Source organism: Mustelus asterias, chromosome 9, assembly GCF_964213995.1.
Source record: "Mustelus asterias chromosome 9, sMusAst1.hap1.1, whole genome shotgun sequence".
In the NCBI taxonomy this organism is placed as follows: domain Eukaryota; kingdom Metazoa; phylum Chordata; class Chondrichthyes; order Carcharhiniformes; family Triakidae; genus Mustelus; species Mustelus asterias.
The window spans coordinates 10,280,231-10,305,379 of NC_135809.1; the positions used below are offsets into that span (position 1 = coordinate 10,280,231).

Consider the following 25,149-nt stretch of genomic DNA (forward strand, 5'->3'; position numbering starts at 1 on the left):
TGTGAAAAAATTGCCCCTCTGGACCCTTTTGTATCTCTTCCTTCTCACCTTAAACCTATGCCTCTAGTTTTAGACTCCCCTACCTTTGGGAAAAGATATTGACTATCTAGCTGATCTATGCCCCTCATTATTTTATAGACCTCTATAAGATCACCCCTCGGCCTTCTACGCTCCAGAGAAAAAAGTCCCAGTCTATCCAGCCTCTCCTTATAACTCAAACCATCAAGTCCCGGTAGCATCTGAGTAAATCTTTTCTGCACTCTTTCTAGTTTCCCACACACTGTCTGTGTGGAGTCTGCACATTCTCTCCGAAGGGAAGGCAAGGCCTGCAAGTGACTCCTGTGGACCCCTCCCCACAATATGGCGACTGTGGGGGCTCCACCCCCGGGTTTCACTTATTTGTGTCCCCTGTGTCCCAATGCTTCTCCCACAGAAGGGATTCCAAATAAAGTGTCCATGTGTTGGATTGTAAAGGAGACGGTGTGGCTGTTGCCATGCCAACATAGCATCCATTTTGGCCAATCTATACATTTTCCAAACAGTTTTTACAGAACGAGTATGCTCGGAGTCTAAAATTGACCAGAAACTGAATTGGACCAGACTTGTAAATCCTGTGGCTCCAAGTGCAAATCAGAGGCTGGGAATCCTGTGGTCATTGACTCATATCCTTACTCCCAAAGCCAGTCCACCATCGACAAAGCACAAGTCAGGAGTGTGATGGAATACTCTCCACTTACGCAGAAGCTTTGAGTTCTGCCAGGACTTGGATTTGATTTGATTTATTATTGTCACACGTATTAGTATACAGTGAAAAGTATTGTTTCTTGTGCGCTACAGACAAAGCATACCGTTCATAGAGCAGGAAAGGAGAGGGTGCAGAATGTAGTGTTAGAGTCATAGCTAGGGTGTTGAGAAAGATCAACTGAGTGCGAGGTAGGTCCATTTGAAAGTCTGATGGCAGCAGGGAAGAAGCTGTTCTTGAGTCGGTTGGTACGTGACCTCAGACTTTTGCATCTTTTTCCCGAGGGAAGAAGGTGGAAGAGGGATTTGGATTTTCCGCCATCTGCCCTCAACACGAAGCTAAGTTAGCTTTCGTAGCGATTGGCAAAGGGAGCAACGGAACCATGAGGAGAAACACTCTCACTCAGCGAGAGGTTAAGATCTGGAAATCGCTGCCTGGCGGTGTGGTTGGAGCAGGTTCAATCGAGACTTTCAACAGGAAATGGAACTGTTATCTGATAAGGAAGAATGTTCAGAGTTATGGAGAGAAAGTGGGGGAATGACACCAGTGCATTGCTAATTCAGAGAGCTAGCATGGACACAATGGGCTGAATGGCCTCCTTCCGCGCTGTGACCATTCTGTGACACTGTAATATTGTCCAGTAATGGAGGGGGAGATGGTGGTGTAGTGTTAATACCTCTGGACTAGTAATCCAGATGGAGACATGGGTTCAAATCCCACCACAGCAGTTGGTGGGATTTAAATTCAATTAAGAAATCTGATCGTCTCAGTAATAGCGACTTTGGTGCTGGCCCCTTTAAGGCGGGGGGGGGGGGGGGGGTCGAGCTGCTGATACGGTCACATGACCCAGGGGAGTCCAATCGGGAACCAGGGTTGGGTGGACCACCCCAGTAGAGGGTGACCTTTTGCCTCAGTTCGATCCAAGAGGCAGACTGGCAGTGCCGAAGATATTCTACTCTATAAATAGTATGTTATGTAAATAAATGTTTGTACCGAACGGGTGGAACAAAGTTGTCACAGTGACCATGGAACTATCGTCGATTGTTGTAAAAACCCCACCTGGTTCACTAATGTCCTTCAGGGAAGGAAATCTGCTGCCCTTACCTGGTCTGGCCTACACGTGACTCCAGAACCAATGTGGTTGATTTCTGAGGTTCAGTTCAAGGGGCAATTAGGGGTGGAGAACAAATGCTCGTTTTGCCCACATCCTGTGAAAGAATTCCAGTAAAAAAAAATGGAAATCTGCCGAGCATTTCACTTCAAGCAGGACGTGCCTGTTTCGCCAAGACATGTGATGTGGCTCTGACTAATCCAGGCCAGGACAGAAACGTTGCTGTGATGAGAATGCAAATATTGCGCTGATATTGCCCTGAGGTGGCGCGGTGGCACAGTGGGTTAGCACAGCTGCTTCACAGCGCCAGGGATCCGGGTTCGATTCCCGGCTTGGGTCACTGTCTGTGTAGAGTCTGCACGTCCTCCCCATGTCTGCGTGGGTTTCCTCCGGGTGCTCCGGTTTCCTCCCACAGTCTGAAAGACGTGCTGGTTAGGGTGCATTGACCCAAACAGGCACCGGACTTCTTGATTTTGGTTTGATTCGATTTATTATGGTTACATACAGTGCAAAGTATTGTTTCTTGCGCCGCTACACAGACAAAACATACCGTTCATAGAGAAGGGAAAGGAGAGAGTGCAGAATGTAGCGTTACAGTCATAGCTAGGATGGAGAGAAAGATCAACTTAATGCAAGGTAAGTCCATTCAAAAGTCTGACAGCAGCAGGGAAGAAGGTGTTCTTGAGTCGGTCGGTACGTGACCTCAGACTTTTGTATTTTTTTCCCGAAGGAAGAAGGTGGAAAAGAGAATGTCCGGGGTGCGTGGGGTCCTTAATTATGTTGTGGGGAATTTCACAGTAACTTCATTGCAGTGTTAATGTAAGCCTTACTTGTGACTAATAAATAAACTTGAACTTGATATTGTCCAGTAAGAAGTCTCACAGCACCAGGTTAGAGTCCAACAGGTTTATTTGGAATCATGAGCTTTCGGAGCGCTGCTCCTTCATCAGGTGAGTGGAGGTAGGTTCACAAACACGGCATGTATAGGCAAAGACACAATTGCAAGATAGTTACAGATTGGAATGTGACTGTGCCACACTGGGCAGTTACATGTTAAGGGACACTTTGCAGTCCTGAAATGCAACAACTGGTTCCACAGGACCAGGCTGAGGAGAAGGCAGTTGGTTTGTTCACTACATTTATTTATTTATTTTAAGTTAAATTTGTGTAAAAAATCGGAGGTTTGTTTTAAACCAGGAAGTGGGCCCAGCAGGAGTCTGGGAAGGTTTTTGGAGGGTTTAAAAGTAGGCCGCACTTTTGAGCGGGCAGCAGAGTGAGCAGGAGGCAGAGTGAAAGCTGTAGGGCTTTGGCTCACAGGGCTTGGGCGAGCAGGGGTGAGTTAATTCATTTTTTGCTGTTTCTACCTGGTACTGGCAAGGTATCTAGAGGGGATGGGTGTGAAGGCAGTGCAATGTTCCTCTTGCACTATGTTCGAGGTGAGGGACGACGTCAGTGTCCCTGCTGATTATACCTGTGGGAAGTGCATCCATCTGCAGCTCCTCCAAAACCGTGTAAGGGAACTGGAGCTGGAGTTGGAGGAACTTAGGATCATTAGGGATGCAGAGATGGCCATAGACAGAAGCTTCAGGGATACAGTTACTCCGCGGAATGAAAATAGATGGGTGACGGTGAGAGGGGCTGGGAAGAAGCAGTCGGTGCAGGGATCCCCTGTGGTCGTTCCCCTTAGCAATAAGTATTCCGCTTTGGATACGGTTGAGGGGGACGACATACCAGTGGTGAGCCGCAGTGAGAGGATCTCCGGCACTGAGTCCGTCCCTGTGGCTCAGGAGGGTAAGGAGGAGAGCGGGAGGGCAATAGTTATTGGGGACTCGTTAGTTAGAGGGATAGATAGGAGGTTCTGTGGCAGCAAAAGAGACTCGAGGATGGTTTGTTGCCTACCGGATGCCAGGGTCCGTGACGTCTCGGACCGTGTTTTCCGGATTCTTAAGGGGGAGGGGAAACAGTCACAAGTCGTGGTACACATTGGTACCAACGACATAGGTAAGAGAAGGGACGGGGATTTAAAACAGGAATTTCGGGAGCTCGGCTGGAAGCTGAGAGCAAAGACAAAACATGTGGTCATCTCTGGTACGCTACCGGTGCCACGTGATAGCGAGTTGAGGAACAGGGAGAGAGTGCACTTAAACATGTGGTTGCAGGGATGGTGCAGGAGGGAGGGTTTCAGATACGTGGATAATTGGAACACGTTCTGGGGAAGGTGGGACCTCTACAAACAGGACGGGGTGCACCTGAACCAGAGGGGCACCAATATCCTGGGAGGGAAATTTGCTACGGCTCTTCAGGGGGATTTAAACTAATTTGTCAGGGGAGTGGGAAAAGGAGTTGTAGTCCAGAAGTCAGTGTTGAGGGTGGTGAGGTATTGGGGAAGGTATCAAGGTCAAGGGTGGGTACCGGTAGACAGGAAGATGGGTTGAAGTGTGTCTACTTCAATGCAAGGAGCATCCGGAACAAGGTGGATGAACTTGGGGCGTGGATTGCTACTTGGGACTACGATGTTGTGGCCATTACGGAGACGTGGGTAGAACAAGGACAGGAATGGTTGTTGGACGTTCCGGGGTATAGATGTTTCAGTAAGTGTAGGGAAGCTGGTAAAAGAGGTGGAGGAGTAGCATTGTTAATCAAGGATAGTTTAACGGCTGCGGAAAAGCACTTTGAGGGGGATATGCACACTGAGGTAATATGGGCTGCAGTTAGAAACAGGAAAGGAGCGGTCACGTTGCTAGGAGTTTACTATAGGCCCCCAAATAGTAATAGAGATGTGGAGGAAGAAATTGCTAAGCAGATTATGGATACGTGTGGGGGTCACAGGGTAGTTGTCATGGGGGACTTTAACTTTCCAAATATTGATTGGAACCTTTGTAGGTCAAATAGTTTGGATGGGGCACTTTTTGTGCAGTGTGTGCAGGAGGGTTTCCTGACACAATATGTGGATAGGCCGACAAGGGGTGAGGCCACATTGGATTTGGTACTGGGAAATGAACTGGGCCAAGTGTTAGATTTGGTTGTGGGAGAGAACTTTGGAGATAGTGACCACAATTCGGTGTCTTTTGTTATTGCAATGGAGAGGGATAGGGCCGGACGGCAGGGCAAGGCTTACAATTGGGGGAGAGGTAATTATGATGCGATTAGGCAAGAATTAGGGGGCATAAGATGGGAACAGAAACTGTCAGGGAAAGGCACTGATGAAAAGTGGAACTTTTTCAAGGAACAAATACTGGGTGTCCTTGATAGGTATGTCCCTGTCAGGCAGGGAGGAAATGGCCGAGTGAGGGAACCGTGGTTCACAAAAGAGGTGGAATGTCTTGTGAAAAGGAAGAGGGAAGCTTATGTAGGGATGAGGAAACAAGGTTCAGATGGCTCGACTGAGGGTTACAAGTTAGCAAGGAATGAGCTGAAAAAGGGGCTGAGGAGAGCTAGGAGGGGACATGAGAAGTCCTTGGCGGGTCGGATCAAGGAAAACCCCAAGGCTTTTTACTCTTATGTGAGGAATAAAAGAATGACCAGGGTGAGGTTAGGGCCGGTCAAGGACAGTGGTGGGAACTTGTGTATGGAATCAGTAGAGATAGGCGAGGTGATGAATGAATACTTTTCTTCAGTGTTCACCAAGGAGAGGGGCCATGTTTTTCAGGAAGAGAAGGTGTTACAGGCTAATAGGCTGGAGGAAATAGATGTTCGGAGGGAGGATGTATTGGCAGTTTTGAATAAACTGAAGGTCGATAAGTCCCCTGGGCCTGATGAAATGTATCCTAGGATTCTTTGGGAGGCGAGGGATGAGATTGCAGAGCCTTTGGCTTTGATCTTTGGGTCCTCGCTGTCCACGGGGATGGTGCCAGAGGACTGGAGAGTGGCAAATGTTGTTCCTCTGTTTAAGAAAGGGAATAGAAATGACCCTGGTAATTATAGACCGGTTAGTCTGACTTCGGTGGTTGGTAAATTGATGGAAAAGGTCCTTAGGGATGGGATTTACGACCATTTAGAAAGATGCGGATTAATCCGGGATAGTCAGCACGGATTTGTGAAAGGCAAATCGTGCCTCACAAATTTGATAGAATTTTTTGAGGAGGTAACTAGGTGTGTTGATGAAGGTAGGGCGGTTGATGTCATATACATGGATTTTAGTAAGGCGTTTGATAAGGTCCCCCATGGTCGGCTTATGATGAAAGTAAGGAGGTGTGGGATAGAGGGAAAGTTGGCCGATTGGATAGGTAACTGGCTGTCTGATCGAAGACAGAGGGTGGTGGTGGATGGAAAATTTTCGGACTGGAGGCAGGTTGCTAGCGGAGTGCCGCAGGGATCGGTGCTTGGTCCTCTGCTCTTTGTGATTTTTATTAATGACTTAGAGGAGGGGGCTGAAGGGTGGATCAGTAAATTTGCTGATGACACCAAGATTGGTGGAGTAGTGGATGAGGTGGAGGGGTGTTGTAGGCTGCAAAGAGACATAGATAGGATGCAAAGCTGGGCTGAAAAATGGCAAATGGAGTTTAACCCTGATAAATGTGAGGTGATTCATTTTGGTAGGACTAATTTAAATGTGGATTACAGGGTCAAAGGTAGGGTTCTGAAGACTGTGGAGGAACAGAGAGATCTTGGGGTCCATATCCACAGATCTCTAAAGGTTGCCACTCAAGTGGATAGAGCTGTGAAGAAGGCATATAGTGTGTTAGCTTTTATTAACAGGGGGTTGGAGTTTAAGAGCCGTGGGGTTATGCTGCAACTGTACAGGACCTTGGTGAGACCGCATTTGGAATATTGCGTGCAGTTCTGGTCACCTCACTATAAGAAGGATGTGGAAGCGCTGGAAAGAGTGCAGAGGAGATTTACCAGGATGCTGCCTGGTTTGAAGTGTCGGTCTTATGAGGAAAGGTTGAGGGAGCTGGGGCTGTTCTCTCTGGAGCGGAGGAGATTGAGGGGAGACTTAATAGAGGTTTATAAAATGATGAAGGGGATAGATCGAGTGAACGTTCAAAGACTATTTCCTCGGGTGGATGGAGCTATTACGAGGGGGCATAACTATAGGGTTCATGGTGGGAGATATAGGAAGGATATCAGAGGTAGGTTCTTCACGCAGAGAGTGGTTGGGGTGTGGAATGGACTGCCTGCAGTGATAGTGGAGTCAGACACTTTAGGAACATTTAAGCGGTTATTGGATAGGCACATGGAGCACACCAGGATGGTAGGGAGTGGGATAGCTTGATCTTGGTTTCAGATGAAGGTCGGCACAACATCGTGGGCCGAATGGCCTGTTCTGTGCTGTACTGTTCTATGTTCTATGTAACTGAGTTTCCAATCTGAAATCCCGCACAGGGCAGTTAAATACAACAACAATAGTCTTAATTTGGTCAAGTCTGCCATCTTTGGAATCTGGCCATGGTTAAACTACTGTTCCGAGTGGCTTGTGTCTCAGACACTGGGAGAAGTTTTGTCTTATGGAGAAGAAATATAACCAAGAGTTTGCCCTTTCAAGCAGATGTAAAAGATCCCACCGCACTATTTCAATAATCATTCCTCAATCGACATCCAGGTCAAGACTGTGTGGTAATTATCTCATGGTTGCTTGTGGGAGCTTGCTGTGCACGGATTGGCTGTCGCATTCCCTACAAAACAACAGTGAGTTCAAAAGTAGTTCATAGAATCCCTACAGTGCAGAAGGAGGCCAACCGGCCCATCGAGTCCGCACCGACCACAATCCCACCCAGCCCCTATCCCCATCACCCCACTATTTACTCTGCTAATCCCCCTAAAGACTGAGGGTCAATTTAACATGGCCAATCAACCTAACCCGCACATCTTTGGAATATGGGAGGAAACCGGAGCACCCGGAGGAAACCCACGCAGATATGGGGAGAATGTTCAAACTCCACACGACAGTGACCCAAGGCCAGGAATTGAACCCAGGTCCCTCATGTTGTGAAGCAGTAGTGCTAACCACTGTGCCACCATGCCGTCCAGCACTTTTGCTTCAGGAGGCCCTGGGTTCAGAAAAGTTGCTATCTAAAGGCAAATCTTTCTTTCTTAACATTAAGCCTGTGTGTTGAGTGGCTGTGAATTAAGTTGGTCCACTGGTCAAATAGAAAAGCTCTGTGGGGCCCAAGTGGCAGAGTAGTGGATTTGATTTGATTTGATTTGATTTATTATTGTCACATGTATTAGCATACAGCAAAAAATATTATTTGTTGCACGCTATACAGACAAAGCATACCGTTCATAGAGAAGGAAAGGAGAGGGTGCAGAATGTAGTGTTACAGTCATAGCTAGGGTGCAGAGAAAGATCAACTTAATGCAAGGTAGGCCCATTCAAAAGCCTGACAGCAGCAGGGAAGAAGCTGTTCTTGAGTCGGTTGGTACGTGACCTCAGACTTTTGTATCTTTTTCCCGACGGAAGGAGGTGGAAGAGAGAATATCCGGGGTGCGTGGGGTCCTTGATTATGCCGGCTGCTTTGCCAAGGCAGTGGGAAGTGTAGACAGAGTCAATGGATGGGAGGCTGGTTTGAGTGATGGACTGGGCTTCGTTCATGACCTTTTGTAGTTTCCTGCGGTCTTGGACAGAGCAGGAATCATATCATGGTGGGGAGGGGCCTATCAGGGGTTCCCAGTTGGGTACAACAGCGGCCAAACATCCAGGGAACCTCCACACTGCAGCTCGGATCTGAGTCACTGAATGAACAATCAGCTGTGAATGAATTGAAGAAATATTCATCCTCCCCCAGCTATTCAGTGCTGTGCCAACAGCAACAATGGTAAAATAATGTTTACGTGGGTGATAATGCTGCTTCTAGTCTATTCTGCACCTCTCTGTCCAAGGGCAGCTCCTTGGCACTTTATCCACTGATACCTCACCCTGAGACATTTCCTTGACAGTTTTAGTCAGCAGTTGTTTGTCATTGCCTTCCGCCCACTGGGGCAGAGCGAGGAGGCAGGTCCCACGTCCACCTCAGCCAGAGCAGGAACTGAACCTGTGCCGTGGGGTGTTATTGTGAACCAACTGTCTCCCATACAGCTGGCGCGATGCTTTAAATACGATCGATCGCAGGTTCTGAGATAACACAATGAATTATGGGAAAAGAGAGTCGTTTACGTCAGTGCCTTTCGCAATCTCAGTCCATCCCTCAGCAGTTTACAGCCAATTAAGTACTTTTTTGAAATGTGCTTACTGATATACTGGGTGGAATTTTACCGGCACGTCCGCCCGAGGTTCGTACGATCCCACCCTGAGGCCAACGGCCGTTCTCCGAGCCTCACCCCCCTCCCCCCGAAATCGGGGCGGGCATGCTGGCAAAATTCCAGCCAATCTTCTCACAGCAAGCTCTGACAAACGGCAATGTGGTAACGGTCTGGTAAATCTATTTTGGTAACGTTAGTTACAGAATGAATAATGGCCGGGTCACTCACGTGAACCTATCATTGAAATGTTGTCATGGGACCCTGACCTGAGAAGGCCGGCTGTAATAATTCTTGTTCGCCAGTTAGGGGGGAAAGAAATGACAATCTGTTTGTTTACAGGTAAAGGCGATACAGGAGCTCGCAGCCTCGTGGTTGCTGCCAACTCCCGGGATTGTTCTGGAACAGAAACCCCTGCTTGCCGGGGTGAACCCCTAACCTGGTCCCTGACTGGTGTCCTGGGTCATGTGACCCGTAAAGGGGCAATCACCACATGACCTTAAAGTCTGAAATCTCATAGAATCATAGATTCATCATAGAATCCCTACAGTGCAGAAGGAGGCCATTCAACCCCTCGAGTCTGTGCCGACCACAATCCCACCCAGGCCCTGTGGTGAACCATCGTTGGTTCCCACTAGATAGTACTGAGCCAGGGTCTGGCCAGTACTACAAGTATGTACATATGTTGCTGTTGGGGTTAGGGATGGGTTGTTCTACTTGTTGCTGTTGGGGTTAGGGTTGGGCTATTACACCTTGTATTATAGTTATTGTGGTACATCCCAGTCGGGCTCCGCCTCCTGGGAGAGGTATAAAGGTCTCTGCTCTGTCTGGGACCCCTCAGTCTGGGATCGTGTATATAATTAGTAGCTGCCTTGTTACAGCAAATAAAAGCCTTTATTTCCTGAGCACCAAGCCTCGTGTGTGATAACGCGCATCAGGCCCGATCCCCATAACCCCATGCATTTAGCCTAGCTAGTCCCCCTGATATTAAGGGGCAATTTAGCGTGGCCAATCCACCTAACCCGCACATCTTTGGACAGTGGAAGGAAACCGGATCACCCGGAGGAAACCCACCCAGACATGGGGAGAACGTCCAAACTCCTAACAGACAGTGGCCCAAGCGCCGGGAATTGAACCCAGATCCCTGGCGCTGTGAGGCAGCAGTGCTAACCACTGTGCCACTGCGCCGCTCCCTTTCCTCATCGGAAAGACTCCAAATGTGACGCCCTTCCTCAGTGTTGCACCGGAGTGTCAGTCTCTGTTGTCGTGCTCAGGACTGTATTGGGGGGGATGGGGGGACTTAAAGCCACAACGTTCAATCTCAGGATAACCGCTGAGCCATAGGGATACATCCTAAACATGCCAACACAAGCTTGGAGCCTCAGCATACCAAACAATCACCCAGCTTCCTTTCACATGAAGCTTAAGAGGACGCTTTCGAAATGATGACAGGTTCTGATTGGGTACGTCATGGCCAGAAACTAAAGAGGCAGAAAAGTCTCAGGTTGTGACAGAGATTCCTGAAGGGAAAAATGATAAAATAGAGAAATAGGAATACTGGTCCGAACTGTTTTTGATATAGTTTGAGCATAAAGAATCATAGAATCCCTACAGTGCAGAAGGAGGCCATTTGGACCATCGAGTCTGCACCGACCACAATCCCACCCAGGCCCCATCCCTGTAACCCCACATATTTACCCTGCTAATCCTCCTGACATCCCTCTAACACTTAGAAGCAATTTAGCATGGCCAATCCACCTAACCCGCACATCTTTGGACTGTGGGAGGAAACCAGAGCACCCGGAGGAAACCCACGCAGACACGGGGAGAACGTGCAGACTCCACACAGACAGTGACCCAAGCTGGGAATCAAACCCCACCCCTGCCGCTGTGAGGCAGCAGTGCTAACCACTGTGCCACCGTGCCATCCTTTTAGAACTGAGGGTGAGGGAGAAATTTCTTCACCCAGAGGGTGGTGATTGTGTGGAATTCACTGCCACCGAAGGTAGTTGAGGCTGAAACATTGTGTGGTTTCAAGAAGGAATTAGATACAGCTCTTGGGGTTAAAGGGATCAAGGGGGAAGAGGGATCAGGATATTGAATTTGTTGATCAGCCATGATCAAAATGGATGGCGGAGGAGGCTCGAAGGGCCGAATGGCCTCCTCCAGCTTCTAGCTTCTATGTTTTTTTCCTTCTGGGATTGCCAGAGCTATTTTTAAAGCAGAGAATTGTTAGGATGTCAGAACACAAATAGTACTGGATGTTATATCCTTGAGTTGATGAGCTGATGTAATAAACATCAATATTTCAGGCTCTTTATTCCCTCCAGTTCTATCATGACTATCGGGGGGGAATTCGGAAGTGTTATTGCTACAGAATGCCTGCTCCCAGCACAGCACCCTCTGGTGTTCATTGGCAATACACCAGCACAACCTATCTGAGTGGGAAGCTGATCTGTGGGTTGAATTCTATCTCGAGGGTCCCAATCCAGGGGGCTAAACTGCAGGTTTGGAACCAGGATGTGTCTGTGCCAAGTAGCCCCCAAGGTGGCGAATGTAATAATTACAAGTGCAACCCTGAAGGCAGAACATTACGAGCAGGGACCAATCTGACAAAGATGTTTAAAGATTTGTAAGCGCACGTTATGGTATTTGTTGATTTAAATCTGGCTTTTGCTCACAGATTTCTTTTGTTCTTGGAAACAAGTGAGAAACGGTGCGGGTACGACGGAGTTTGTGAAGTCCGGCATTACAACGGGAACAATCTCCGCTGCTGCTCTGGGAATGAACCTTCCACAGTGTTTGGCCAACATATTAAATCCGAAGGGAGTAGACGCAATGCATCATATTATTAATATTTTGGTTGCTTTCAGATTGGTTCTTCAGTTTTTCCTGTGATGAGTGTGGATGAATTTAATACCATAACAAAGACAGCAGCTTACTTCTCAAGGTTAAACGGTGTCACACAATGTTTTCATTTCCCAAGTCAAGCTAAAATCATAGCAATTCAACTTGAATGGCTCTGCCCCTCTGTAAATCAGGCCATGGATTGGCCTATTGGAACATGAACTCCCTGATTGAGTAGTCAATTGATGGGCCAATCAGGGAGTCGTTTCCTTGTATTTAACCGGGAGCGTCAGTTCCTCTGACACCCTCGAAGGTAGACTGCTGCCTGCGAGCACTCTGTGTATCGCTGTTGGAATTGTAAATGAAGGGATTTTGGTGAAGGGCCTCTGAAGATTTATTACATCAGGTGAAACTATACTTCTAGATCTGGATAGAATCATAGAAACCCTACAGTGCAGAAGGAGGCCATTCGGCTCATCGAGTCTGCACCAACCACAATCCCACCCAGGCCCTATCCCCATAACCCCATGCATTTACCCTAACTAATCCCCCTGACACTAAGGGGCAATTTATCACGGCTAATCCACCTAACCCGCACGTCTTTCGGACTGTGGGAGGTAACCAGAGCACCCGGAGGGAACCCAAACAGACACGGGGGAGAATGTGCAAACTCCACACAGACAGTGACCCAAGCCGGGAATCGAACCCGGGTCCCTGCCATTGTGAGGCAGCAGTGCTAACCACTGCGCCACAATGTCGCCCTGATACTAAGTGTGAAATTGAACATTTACGGAGAAATTAATTCCACTAATTTTTATTTTATTCATTTTTTTACAGACTGTGGGCGGCGTTGGCTGGGCCAGCATTTATTGCCCATCCCTAACTGCCCTCTGTTTCAGAGGGCAGTTGAGAGTCAACCACATTGCTGTGGCTCTGGAGTCACATGTAGGCCAGACCGGGTAAGGATGGCAGATTTCCTTCCCTGAAGGCCATTAGTGAACCAGATGGGTTTTTCGGCCAATCGACAATGGTTTTGTGGTCATCAGTAGACTTTTAATTCCAGATATTTTTATTGAATTCAAATTCCACCATCTGCCGAGGTGGGATTCGAACCCGGGTCCCCAGAACATTACCCTGGGTCTCTGGATTGCTAGTCCAGTGATAATACCACTGCCTCCCCAGTGCCAGGGGTAGTTGCCGGATGGGCAATCCCTCCCGTTGGGTGTACACGCTTGGTGGGATTTTACTGCCTTGCTCAACCGGAGAACCGGAAAATCCCTGCCCGAGGTCAGCGGACTTTCCCGTGGTCCGTCCCCTCGCCCGCTCCGATTCCCGAGATGGGCGGGGTGGTAAAATTCCGGCACCTCAGTGAGTGGAGGCGAAACGTAGTTCGCGGCCCTGGATCGCGGTTCCGCCACCGATTGTCCAATTGACGGCCACGCAGTGTGGAACACGCTCTGCGAATGGCGGAATGCGGCCAGCGAGGGAGGGTGGAGGTTCGTGTTTCCCATGTGCTTTCTTCACGGGGGACGGTGGGGGAGGGGGGGGGTTGGAGATGGTGGGAGATGGCCACTGCGGAGCCGTCTCACTGAGCTCCTGACCCACAATAAATAAATATCGGTGTTAACACTAGGCCACAAGTATCCAGGAAGCGCGACCACCCACGAGATCTCAGTCCTCAGACACATTTGTTCAATTTATTTGAGCCCTGATCCTTTCATTGTGCCTTGATCGAGATGGCAACTTAAGGGTAAAGGCAGCTTGGCCAATACGCCCACCTGCCAACCATACAGGCAGGCGCGCAGCGTAAAGTCCCGGTTAATGGGCGTTTCATTCATTTAAATTGGCCTCTTGATTCTGGCCCATGGTCCTTTATTACTGAGCCCTGTGTAGCACTAACTGTTGACTCCTCGCCCTCTAGTGGCCCAATAACCAACAGCAGGCACTGACAGCTGTCAATATTCCTCTACTGAGAGACAGAGAGCGAGAGAGGGACGTCATTAATAAGTAACGAATTGAATGGGTAACCACAGCCTCAATTCAAAAGGATGAAATGTGCGAAAGACATGGAAGAAGAAATATTCACCAGATCACCAACAACCTGTCCTGGTCCCCCCGTGCCGACACTATAGTTAAGAAAGCCCACCAATGCCTCCACTTTCTCAGAAGACGCGGCACGGTGGCACAGTGGTTAGCACTGCTGCTTCACAGCTCCAGGGTCCCGGGTTCGACTCCCGGCTCGGGTCACTGTCTGTGTGGAGTTTGCACATTCTCCTCGTGTCTGTGTGGGTTTCCTCCGGGTGCTCCGGTTTCCTACCACAGTCCAAAGATGTGCGGGTTAGGTTGATTGGCCAGGTTAAAAATTGCCCCTTAGAGTCCTGGGATGCGTAGGTTAGAGGGATTAGCGGGTAAATATGTGGGGGTAGGGCCTGGGTGGGATTGTGGTCGGTGCAGACTCGATGGGCCAAATGGCCTCCTTCTGCACTGTAGGGTTTCTATGATTTCTATGAAGACGAAGGAAATTTGGTATGTCAGCTACGACTCTCACCAACTTTTACAGATGCACCATAGAAAGCATCCTTTCTGGTTGTATCACAGCTTGGTATGGCTCCTGCTCTGCCCTAGACCGCAAGGAACTACAAAAGGCTGTGAATGTAGCCCAATCCATCACGCAAACCAGCCTCCCATTCATTGACTCTGTCTACACGTCCCGCTGCCTCGGCAAAGCAGCCAGCATAATTAAGGAACCCACGCATCCCGGACATTCTCTCTTCCACCTTCTTCCTTCGGGAAAGAGATACAAAAGTCTGAGGTCACGTACCAACCGACTCAAGAACAGCTTCTTCCCTGCTGCTGTCAGACTTTTGAATGGACCTACCTTGCATTAAGTTGATCTTTCTCTACACCCTAGCTATGACTGTAACACTACATTCTGCGCCCTCTCCTTTCATTCTCTATGAACGGTATGCTTTGTCTGTATAGCGCGCAAGAAACAATACTGTACATTGTATACCAATACATGTGACAATAATAAATCAAATCAAATCAAATATTCCACTTCATTCCACTGAATTTCACTGTGATTTTTCAATCACTAATTTTAGGAAAGGTAAATTTTGCCTCATGATCAGCTTGTGTCTGAATAAATCCTGTACCAATCGCCAGAAGATTCAAATTTGATAACACTTTTAATGCATAGCTGGAAAGAGAGACAAGTTGCCAAAGTTTTTTCATTTTGCACTCATCAGGACAAACACAAGAATACCAAATTTCAAACAATCACAACAATTTAGACCACGGGAGAAAAAGGCGCTGATTGGTTGGCAAGTCAGCTCTGATTGGCCAGGGTATTGCCACAGACAAAACAACAGTTTAAAATTTATTAAAGTTTACTTATTTATTAGTCAGAAGTAAGGCTTACACTAACACTGCAATGAAGTTACTGTGAAATTCCCGTAGTCGCCACACTCTGGCGCTCGTTCAGGTCAATGCACCCTAACAGGGTTACTATGGTCTGGAACGTACTGCCTGAAAGAAGCCTGGGTGGCCTATAGACCCCCTTTCCTTTCCCCATGGCAACCCCTCAGCCAGTGCGAGTCGATTTGCCAGGAAATCAGCACCCTGTAGTATAAGTTGTTGTGATTGTTTGAAATTTGCTGTTTATGCATTTGTCCTGATGGGTGCAAGTTGAAAAGCCTTTGAAGAACACTCTGCATCCCCCCCACCCCCCTCTACACTCCCCCCACCCTCCCTTCCTGCCCCCTCCCTTTAAATACACCTCTCAGTCAAAGTGTTGGACCATGTCACCAGATCTCCTCCTTTGCTTTGATATTCATCAATATTAAGCTTCAACAAAGAACCATGAGATGTCTATGGGGAGGGGGTGGCCCAGTGGTATTATCGCTGCACTATTAATCCAGAAACTCAACTAATGTTCTGCGGACCCGGGTTCGAATCCCACCATGGCAGATGGTGGAATTTGAATTCAATAAAATAAATCTGGAATTAAGAATCTACTGATGACCATGAAACCATTGTTAATTGTCGGAAAACCCATCTGGTTCATTAATGCCCTTTAGGGAAGGAAATCTGCCATCCTTACCCGGTCTGGCCCACATGTGACTCCAGATCTACAGCAATGTGGTTGACTCTCTACCTCTCTGAAATGGCCGAGCAAGCCACTCAGTTCAAGGGCATGGGATGGGCAATAAATGCTGGCCAGCGAGCGACGCCCATGTCCCACAAATGAATAAAACAAAAATACATCGTAAAGGTGTGATTAAAATGTAAGTTGTTGTTGTTTATGCAAAGTAAAGTTTTAAAGTTTATTTATTCATGTCACAAGTAGGCCTACATTAACACTGCAATGAAGTCACTGTGAAAATCCACCAGTCACCACACTCTGGCGCCTGTTCGGGTAACACTGAGGGAGAATTTAGCACGGCCAATGCATCTAACCAGCACGTTTCTCGGACTGTGGGGGAAACTGGAGCACCCGGAGGAAACCCACGCAGACATGGGGAGAACGTGCAAACTCCACACAGACAGTGACCCAAGCCGGGAATTGAACCCGGGTCCTTGGCGCTGTGAGACAGCAGTGCTAACCACTGTGCCACTGTACTGATCTCAATGAAAACTCCCAGTGCACAGTACCATTGGGAGACAGATTAATTCATTAATATACTAAAAGTACAGATTTCAGAAACAAAAATGGAAAATGATCCCCTTTTTTTCCTCACTTTTGATGTTCGCTGACAACTTTACTGTCTTCCGAATAGATAGCCTGAGGCCTTGTGGTGCTGTGGGTACCTGTCTCGGAGTCAGAAGCTTCCGGGTTCAGGCCACACTCCAGACTAGATGCTCGAGGAAGGTACATCCATTATGTGGTCAAACAGGCCATTTCTCAATCCAATATACCAAATACAACTTTCTTCCCACATCTCATGGTGCACGAAGACAGATTTGCATCCAATTCCGTAGCTAGTTATTTCCGGATCAGGTCACCAGTCTGTCGCCAGGGGCCTATAGCGTGAGGAGCGCCACTCCACATTCTGAACCACTCTTGGTGATGGACATTGAAGTCCCCCGCCCAGAATACATTCTGCGCCCTTGTCATCTTCACTGCTTCATCCAAGTGGTGTTCAACATGGAGGAATACTGAATCATCAACTGAGGAGGGAACAATATGTAGGAATCAGCAGGAGTTTTCCTTGCCCATCTGAGACTCCATGGGGTCCAGTGTCGATTTTAAGGACTCCCGGGGCAACTCCCTCCTGACTGTATACCACTGTGCCACCCAGACCTCCACTGGGTCTGTCCTGCCAGTGGGACAGGACATAGCCAGGGATGGAACCTGGGACATTATCTGTAAGGTACGATTCTGTGAGGATGACCATGTCAGGCTGTTGCTGAACGGGGCTGCGAGACAGCGCTCCCAATTTTGGCACAGGTCCCCAGGTGCTGGTCAGGCAGGTCCCCAGGTGCAGGGTCGACAGGCTGAGTTTGCCATTGTCATTTCCGGTGCCCAGGTCAACGCCACATGGTCTGTCCGGTTTTACGGGAGGGAGGGCCGGAAGATCATAAATCAGCCGGGGTTACTGTACCCAAGTGCTGCCCAGTGACTCTATTGGAAGATAAAGACCAGTTGATCTTTCAGCAAAAGGAGGCCTGGTGCACAAATGAAAGCAAATACTTTGCAAGCTTTTGGCATCCTGGAGAGCAAAGTATTCATTTCATGATCAGTGTTCCCAGCAAGAGGTGTTGTGTCAGAAAGAAACGTAGTTCAGAAAGGAAGCTGCAATCCTAACTCAGGCTACCCAATAGGAACGGAAGGTTCTAGTGATTAATCCTCTTATTCCAGGGCGGCGCGGTGGCACAGTGGTTAGCACTGCTGCCTCACAGCGCCAGGGACTCGGGTTTGATTCCTGGCTTGGGTCACTGTCTGTGTGGAGTCTGCACATTCTCCCCGTGTCTGCCTGGGTTTCCTCCGGGTGATCCAGTTCCCTCCCACAGTCGAAAGATTAACTGGTTAGGTGGATCGGCCGTGGTAAGTGTGCAGGGGTAAGATATGTAGGGTTGTCTAAGATGCTCTTTTGGAGAGTGGGTGCAGATTAGATGGGCCGAGTGGCCTCCTTATACAGGGTGGTTAGCACTGCTGCCTCACAGTGCCAGGGACCCGGGTTCAATTCCAGCCTCGGGTCACTGTCTGTGCGGAGTCTGCACGTTCTCCCTGTGTCTGTGTGGGTTTCCTCCGGGTGCTCCGGTTTCCTCCCACAGTCTGAAAGATGTGCTGGTTAGGTGTATTGGCCGTGCTAAATTCTCCCTCAGTGTACCCGAACAGGCGCCGGAGTGTGGCGACTAGGGGATCTTCACAGTAACTTCATTGCAGTGTTAATGTAAGCCTACTTGTGACACGAACAAATAAACTTTAAACAGTAGGGTTTCTATGGATCTATGGTGCCTGCCGATCTTAGTGAGAGTTGGGGTTAAATCTCACAGTGGGATTTTGAGACTGCTATACATATGCGCACCAGCAGAGGGAGTTGGCGAGGAAGCGGTAATATCAGATTCATGTTAAACAGTTTGAATTCTAAATCATAAAATCCCGACAGTGCAGAATGAGGCCATTCAGCCCATCGAGTCTGTACCAACCACAATCCCACCCAGGCCCTATCCTCATAACCCCACATATTTACCCTGCTAATGCCCCGTCACTAAGGTCAATTTAGCATGGCCAATCAACCTAACCCGGCACAGTGATTAGCACTGCTGCCTCACAGCGCCAAAGACCCAGGTTCGATTCCAGCCTCAGCTGCGGAGCTCGCATGTTCTCCCGGTGTCTGCAGTTCTCCTCCGGTTTCCTCCCACAGTCCAAAGTTGATTGACCCGGAGTGTCGGGGTGATTTGGCGCTTTGACAAAGGGTCATCTGGACTCGACACGTCAGCTCTATTCTCTCTCCTTACAGACGCTGCCGGACCTGCTGAGATTTTCCAACGTTTTCTCTTTTGGTTTTAGATTCCAGCATCCGCAGTCATTTGCTTTCATTTCGTCAGGGGGTTTAGCAGTGCGGGGTTACGGGAACAGGGCTTGGGTGGGATTGTGGTCGGTACAGACTTGATGGGCCGAATGGCCTCCTTCTGCACTGTAGGGATTCTAGGATCTTTGGACTGTGGGAGGAAACCGGAGCACCCCAGTCACAGGGGAGAACGTGCAAACTACACGCAGACGGTGACCCAAGCCGGCAATCGAACCCGGGTCCCTGGCGCTGTGAGGCAGCAATGCTAACCCACTGTGCCACCGTGCCACCCTTAAATGTCTCTGAAAAAAAAACCACAACAGTTTCTGTCCCAAGACCTTCACAGGAAGGCGGGAGGATTACAAACCTTCTGAATATTTACAGAGGCAGTCGAATGAAAAGTCGAGGAATAAGAATTGTATAAACACAGGTGGACAATCAGCCAATCACATCTTTATTAAAATATGCAATGACAATTTACAGAGGCAATTTTTGAAATTCAATATCTTAAAAGGAAACAGAATAAAACTCCCTATAAAAATAAATTTGCACTCGCATCGGTATAAATACAATAACAAAAATCTTTATCCCATGCGCCGCCTGGAATTTTGTGCTTCTCCACATTGCATGTCCGCGGTTAAAGGTTCACGTCTGTTCTTGTACCCTTACACACACTTTGACACGAAGTGATTTGCATTTTAATTTACGATGATGGGATGCACAACTCCCCTTTGGGTCTCCATCACCACCCCCTCCCCTCCCCTCCCCTCCCGCCCCGCACCCCACCCCATAAATGCATCACCAGCGCATCCGTCAGTGTCCGATTACAGTCGGAAAACCGGATCCACAGCGTCCTCCGGGGGTCGCGAGTCACAATAAAGTACAAACGCAAAATTACTAATTCGTGGTGCTGTGAATCCCGACAGAATACAAACGGCAAATTAAAAACTCCCATCGTTACGTGATCTCCTCACCCACCCCCTTCCCCCCTCCCCTCCCCAAACCCCCCCACCCTGGGGCACTTCTCCCCCCCCCTCGAAGGTCCTCCTCCTGCTCCCATCTTCGCTGAATATCTCTTTTCGCCATACAGTGCTTCGCAACTCATTCAAGTAAGGGTTAAAAAAAAAAAATCATTCACAGTAAAGGAACTACTAAAGCCACCCTGCTGTCCCTGCTCAATCGTTCATGGCAAGGTCACAGAGGGGGTGCTGTTAAAAATATAAGACTTTTGTACAGTGTCAATAAAACACCTCCTCGCAGCCGCACACAATAATAATAATAATAATAATGAGCACAGGGGGAAACTTTGGTCGCAGCTTTATCTTTCTTAAAAGAATACAACACGGCGAGAAACAGTGAAAGCGGGCGGCTAAATTAAATTGTCAAGTTTTGGTAGGTTAACAAGACTCTACAAGCAGATTCCTGATGCGTTAAAGTGCCCTAGTCTTGCCTTTGGTATCAGCTGGTACAGCAATGACAAATCGCAGAACAGCAGTATCCTGCCCCCTTGTCACTCCGCGCTCAGTAGTATGTAGCCCACCGGGCTAATGTTCCGGTGGCTTCACAGTCCAAATGCAGATCACCAACCCCCCCCCAATGGGATTGGTTCCACCTCGTGAACTTTCACCCCTCAAGTTTACTAAAGTTGGGTGGCGCGGGGTGAAGAAAAGGGAATTCAGTTTACAAGCAGCAGCAAAGGGGATGAAGGAATGGATCCACTCGGGGGAGGGGTCTTTAGCACCACCGCCCTGGGCTCTTGGCTAACCGTTCATTACCATCTTTCGTTGCAGGGTGAAAACACCAAATAGAAGTTCCTGCAGCCTGGGGCCTCCACATTTAGAGCCGGCGTAACCTCCGGATGGTCTTTTGCTGTAAGCGGGGTTTGTATCCATAGAATCCCTACAGTACAGAAGGAGGCCATTCGGCCCATCGAGTCTGTACTGACCGCAATCCCACCCAGGCCCTATTTTCCCGTAACCCCACACATTTACCCGGCTAATCCCCCCAACACGAACTGGCAATTTAGCATGGCCAATCAACCTAACCCACACATCTTTGGACTGCGCAATCACACAAATAATCGCATCCCGCATAACTCCTCATACGATTCCATTTGTTGGAAGCGGTTGAAGAAGATTAATACAGTAGTAACACATTAAATATCCACTGATCAGAAGCGTGGGGAACAGAGCAAATAACTTTGGGCCAAACCCCCCCCCCCCCTCCACCCTCCACACCCCCCCCCCTCCACCGTCTCCCCCCCCCCCCGAATCCCCTGCCCTCTCCCCCCCCACCTTCGCCCTCCCGCCCGCTCCTCTGGAATACGCCAAAGTGTTTTGCTGCCAATGAGGTAATTTTGAAGAGCTGCTGAAACGAGACCCCCACAGGAAATTTGCCCTATCCCCATAGCCCCATGCTTTTACCCTAGCTAGTCCCCCTGACACTAAGTAGCAATTTAACATGGCCGATTCATCTAACCTGCACATCTTTGGAGCGTGGGAGGAAACCGGAGCACCCGGAGGAAACCCACGCAGACACGGGGAGAACGTGCAGACTCCGCACAGACAGTGCCAAGCCAGGAGTGGAACCCAGGTCCCTGGCGCTGTGAGGCAGCAGTGCTAACCATTGCGCCATCGTGAAGGAGGCCGGTGGGTGCAGCGTAAACACCAGCATAGACCTGACGGCCCGAGTGGTCTGTATCTGTGTTGTGAAGTCAAACTGCATCTGCAGGGTGATGGGGAGATCGCTGGACTCTCCTGTGGTGAACAGGTGCAGAATAGTTAAGGCATTTCAACGGATGATTAAACCACACTGGGTGGCAGTAACTTAGATCAACTATTACCCACGCTTGGGACTAAAGTTGGAGTTAAAGTACATCGCAAAGTTTAAACCCTCACACACAGACACTAAATGGTACGGACCACGGCAGCACCTACAGCTGCATCTAGTCTAGGCACTCAGTCAAGGCTACTAAAGATTGGAGAGCCAGGGGTTAGAATCTAATTGAATGCAGAGCAGGCTTGAGGGGCTGAATGGCCAGCTCGTACATTCCTAATTGAGCAGCTTAGAACTTTTCTTTGGTTTTAGAATCCAGCAGGAAGTGTGCTAGTAAATCCGCCTCTCAGCAAACACACACTGCGTCACCCTCTATTGCACACATGCCCCTCTCCTTGGCTGATAACACTAAATACAGCAGGAATACAGAGACCTGCCCCATAAATGCTTCAACACTTCACTGGGCTCTTTGGCTAAGAGTTACAATCGCTGGCCTCCCTCGCCGCACCTCACAATCCGCCATTCACGGGGACGACACAGCCTCACTTAAGATTATATAACAGCTCCGTGCACGACAGGAAGGAGTAAAGGAACAACGAGCAATCAAACAGCTCTCACAGCACTCGAGTTGCAGCCTTTCATTTCCCGGATCGTCGCGCTCATGCTTTCGACAACCTGCCCCACCCCCCGATTGGAATGAATCTGACTGACACCGCGGTCCATGAAGCGACATCTATCGCTCGGATTTAACCCAAAAGTTTTAAAACGTTGGCGGTGTTTCACTTTTCGGCCGCAGTCTGGGAGTGTTTGCAAAGTGGAACGCCGGATTAACGTACAGTCTCAATATCACAGCCGGCACTGAGACTTCATCTTGTCCAGTGGGGCACCGCAACTGTGTAAGAACACTTCCACAATAGGAAGTGTAAGGAAATTTGGCATGTCCGCTACGACTCTCACCAACTTTGACAGATGCACCATAGAAAGCATCCTTTCTGGTTGTATCACAGCTTGGTGTGGCTCCTGCTCTGCCCAAGACCGCAAGAAACTACAAAAGGTTGTGAATGTAGCCCAATCCATCACACAAACCAGCCTCCCATCCATTGACTCTGTCTACACTTCCCGCTGCCTCGGCAAAGCAGCCAGCATAATTAAGGACCCCACACACACCCCGGACATTCTCTCTTCCACCTTCTTCCATCGGGAAAGAGATACAAAAGTCTGAGGTCACGTACCAACCGACTCAAGAACAGCTTCTTCCCTGCTGCTGTCAGACTTTTGAATGGACCTACCTTGCATTAAGTTGATCTTTCTCTACACCCTAGCTATGACTGTAAAACTACATCCTGCACTCTCTCATTTCCTTCTCTATGAACGGTATTCTTTTTTTTATAGCGTGGAAGAAACAATACTTTTCACTGTATGTTAATACATGTGACAATAATAAATCAAATCAAATCAAAATCAAACTTCAGTCAGCAAGTGGTCAATCTATGGAACAGGTTCTCTTGGGAGCCTGTGAAAGGATTTGGTATCCACTCGAATACAAATTAGAGAGCATCGTCTCATGCAGTACGGGGCCGTCTGAGACTGGACATGGGGTAACTGAGGAAAAAAGATAACTTTGACCCCCACGGGTTTTCTGTGCATTGTGTCAGGGTCACATGAGCAGCCTGGGAATGGAGGGATACAAACGATTGGTCTAGTTGGACCAAGGAGCGGCACAGGCTTGGAGGGCCGAAGGGCCTGTTTCCTGTGCTGTACTGTTCTTTGTTCTTTGTTTGTCTGGTGTGGAGGAGTTGAGAACCTCAGACTAGTTGTTCATCGATTATGTTTTCTTTCCTCGGGGACGCCAGTTTAAGAGGCAATCCTGAACTTAGTGCTCAGGATTTCGCCGCAGAACCACGAGGGGTGAGAGGATGGGAATCAGGGTAGCCTGATGTGGCAGAATCACACTCTCAGTCCAAAGAAACCGCTTGCAGTTCAGTTCCAGGACAGCGAACCGCATCTCAAGGGCCTCGTGCAGACATTCTGGGGAGGTCGGCTAAATGGCACGTTACTCTGGTAGCTTTTGTACTTCAAAACATCCACACATAATGACAGGAAGATGGAAATGACTAAATTCCTCGTTTTCAACCAATTGCTTTAAGATCTGGCCAGCATAATGCTTATCTCCGTAATCTCATCTCGAGTCCCAACCCTCCCAGAACTCCACGTTCCTCCAATTCTGGCCTCTATTCTACTTCCCTGCCTCCTGCCATTAGTGGCTGTTTATTCAGCCAACTAGGCCACAAGCTCTGAAATTCCCTCCCTCACCCTCTCCCCTTCTCTAACTCTCTCTCTCATACATAAAGCCTACCTCTTTGACCAAGCTTTTAGCCACCTGCCCTAACGCCTCCTCCTTTAGCACAGTTTCAGTTCGAAAAACACTCCTTTCAAAGTGCATCGGGGTGTTTTCCTCTGCCGAAAGGCGCCATGTAAATGGTTCTTCTTCAGTTGTGCTGGGTCCAACCATCAATTATTCCCCAAATGTCAGCCCGTCATTAACCAAAGTACACACTCCTACTCTCTTGGTCTCATCCTGAACAGGGAACCCAAACCCCATCCCTCGACAGCGAACCCCAAACCCCATCCCTGAATAGGGAACCTGAAGCCACGAGCCTTAGACTCCCTGCAGTGCAGAAGGAGGCCATTCAGCCCATCGAGTCTGCACCGACTCTTAGGGACACTGCTGGCTTAGGATTAGGGTAAAAATAGCACATTACGGGGAGTCAATGTGGAGGAGCCTCGAGTGCTCACAGACAGTCTCTGCCACCAGTGGCCCCTGCCATTGCTGCTGTCTACATGTATAATGATATCAGCTGATTTGCTCAGGGTGTGCGTAGTTGGCACCCCGTGGGCACTGCTCAGATGTAAGCAATGCACCTCGGGACCAAAAGTCTGTTGAGACTTCCAAACAATGGAAGTATTTCAAGATCATGACTGATCTGCGGTGTCACATAAGTTAAGCTACTTTCTTTAAATCCAACCTGACTCTCTCTGTACATCTTGTAACATTCCCACCTCTCTCTAACTCCTCATTCTTTAGCACATCCTAAATTTACCTTCAGAACGTTTATCCCAATCCAGAATCATTAACAGCTCACCATCTCGACTTCCCTCGCGCCCTCTCCTACATCCACTTTCTCAATCACGCCCTCTTACCACTCCATCTTTCGGCCATTCCCATTCTTTCAATCTTTTCCACCCTGTCTAAAAAACATTTTTTTTTTTAAATTAAAAGACCCCGTTGCAGTGGTCCGCGTGTGTCATCCGTCAGGTTTGAATCTTGAAGTACGGCAAACAAACAAAAAGAGAAATCATGGCGCCCTGTACGTTTTCTCGGCCTGAGAGATCGCAAGAGGTTACCCTTCGTGCTGCCCAGAAAGGGTGCGCAGTTTGAAAGGGGACGCTGGCTGAACCTTGCCACCGAGCGCCTATTT

At 48.7% G+C, this 25,149-nt stretch overlaps 1 protein-coding gene across 2 annotated transcripts in view; it reads right to left on the minus strand.

The window, feature by feature from the left end:
* Positions 1-21,224: 21,224 nt before the first annotated feature.
* Positions 21,225-25,149, minus strand: part of rassf3 (Ras association domain family member 3) — a 142,219-nt gene continuing 138,294 nt past the window's right edge. For both annotated transcript variants that reach the window (XM_078219687.1, XM_078219688.1), the window contains one exon: positions 21,225-25,149. This exon is cut by the window's right edge and continues 568 nt beyond it. The gene's annotated coding sequence lies outside the window, so the exon portion shown is untranslated.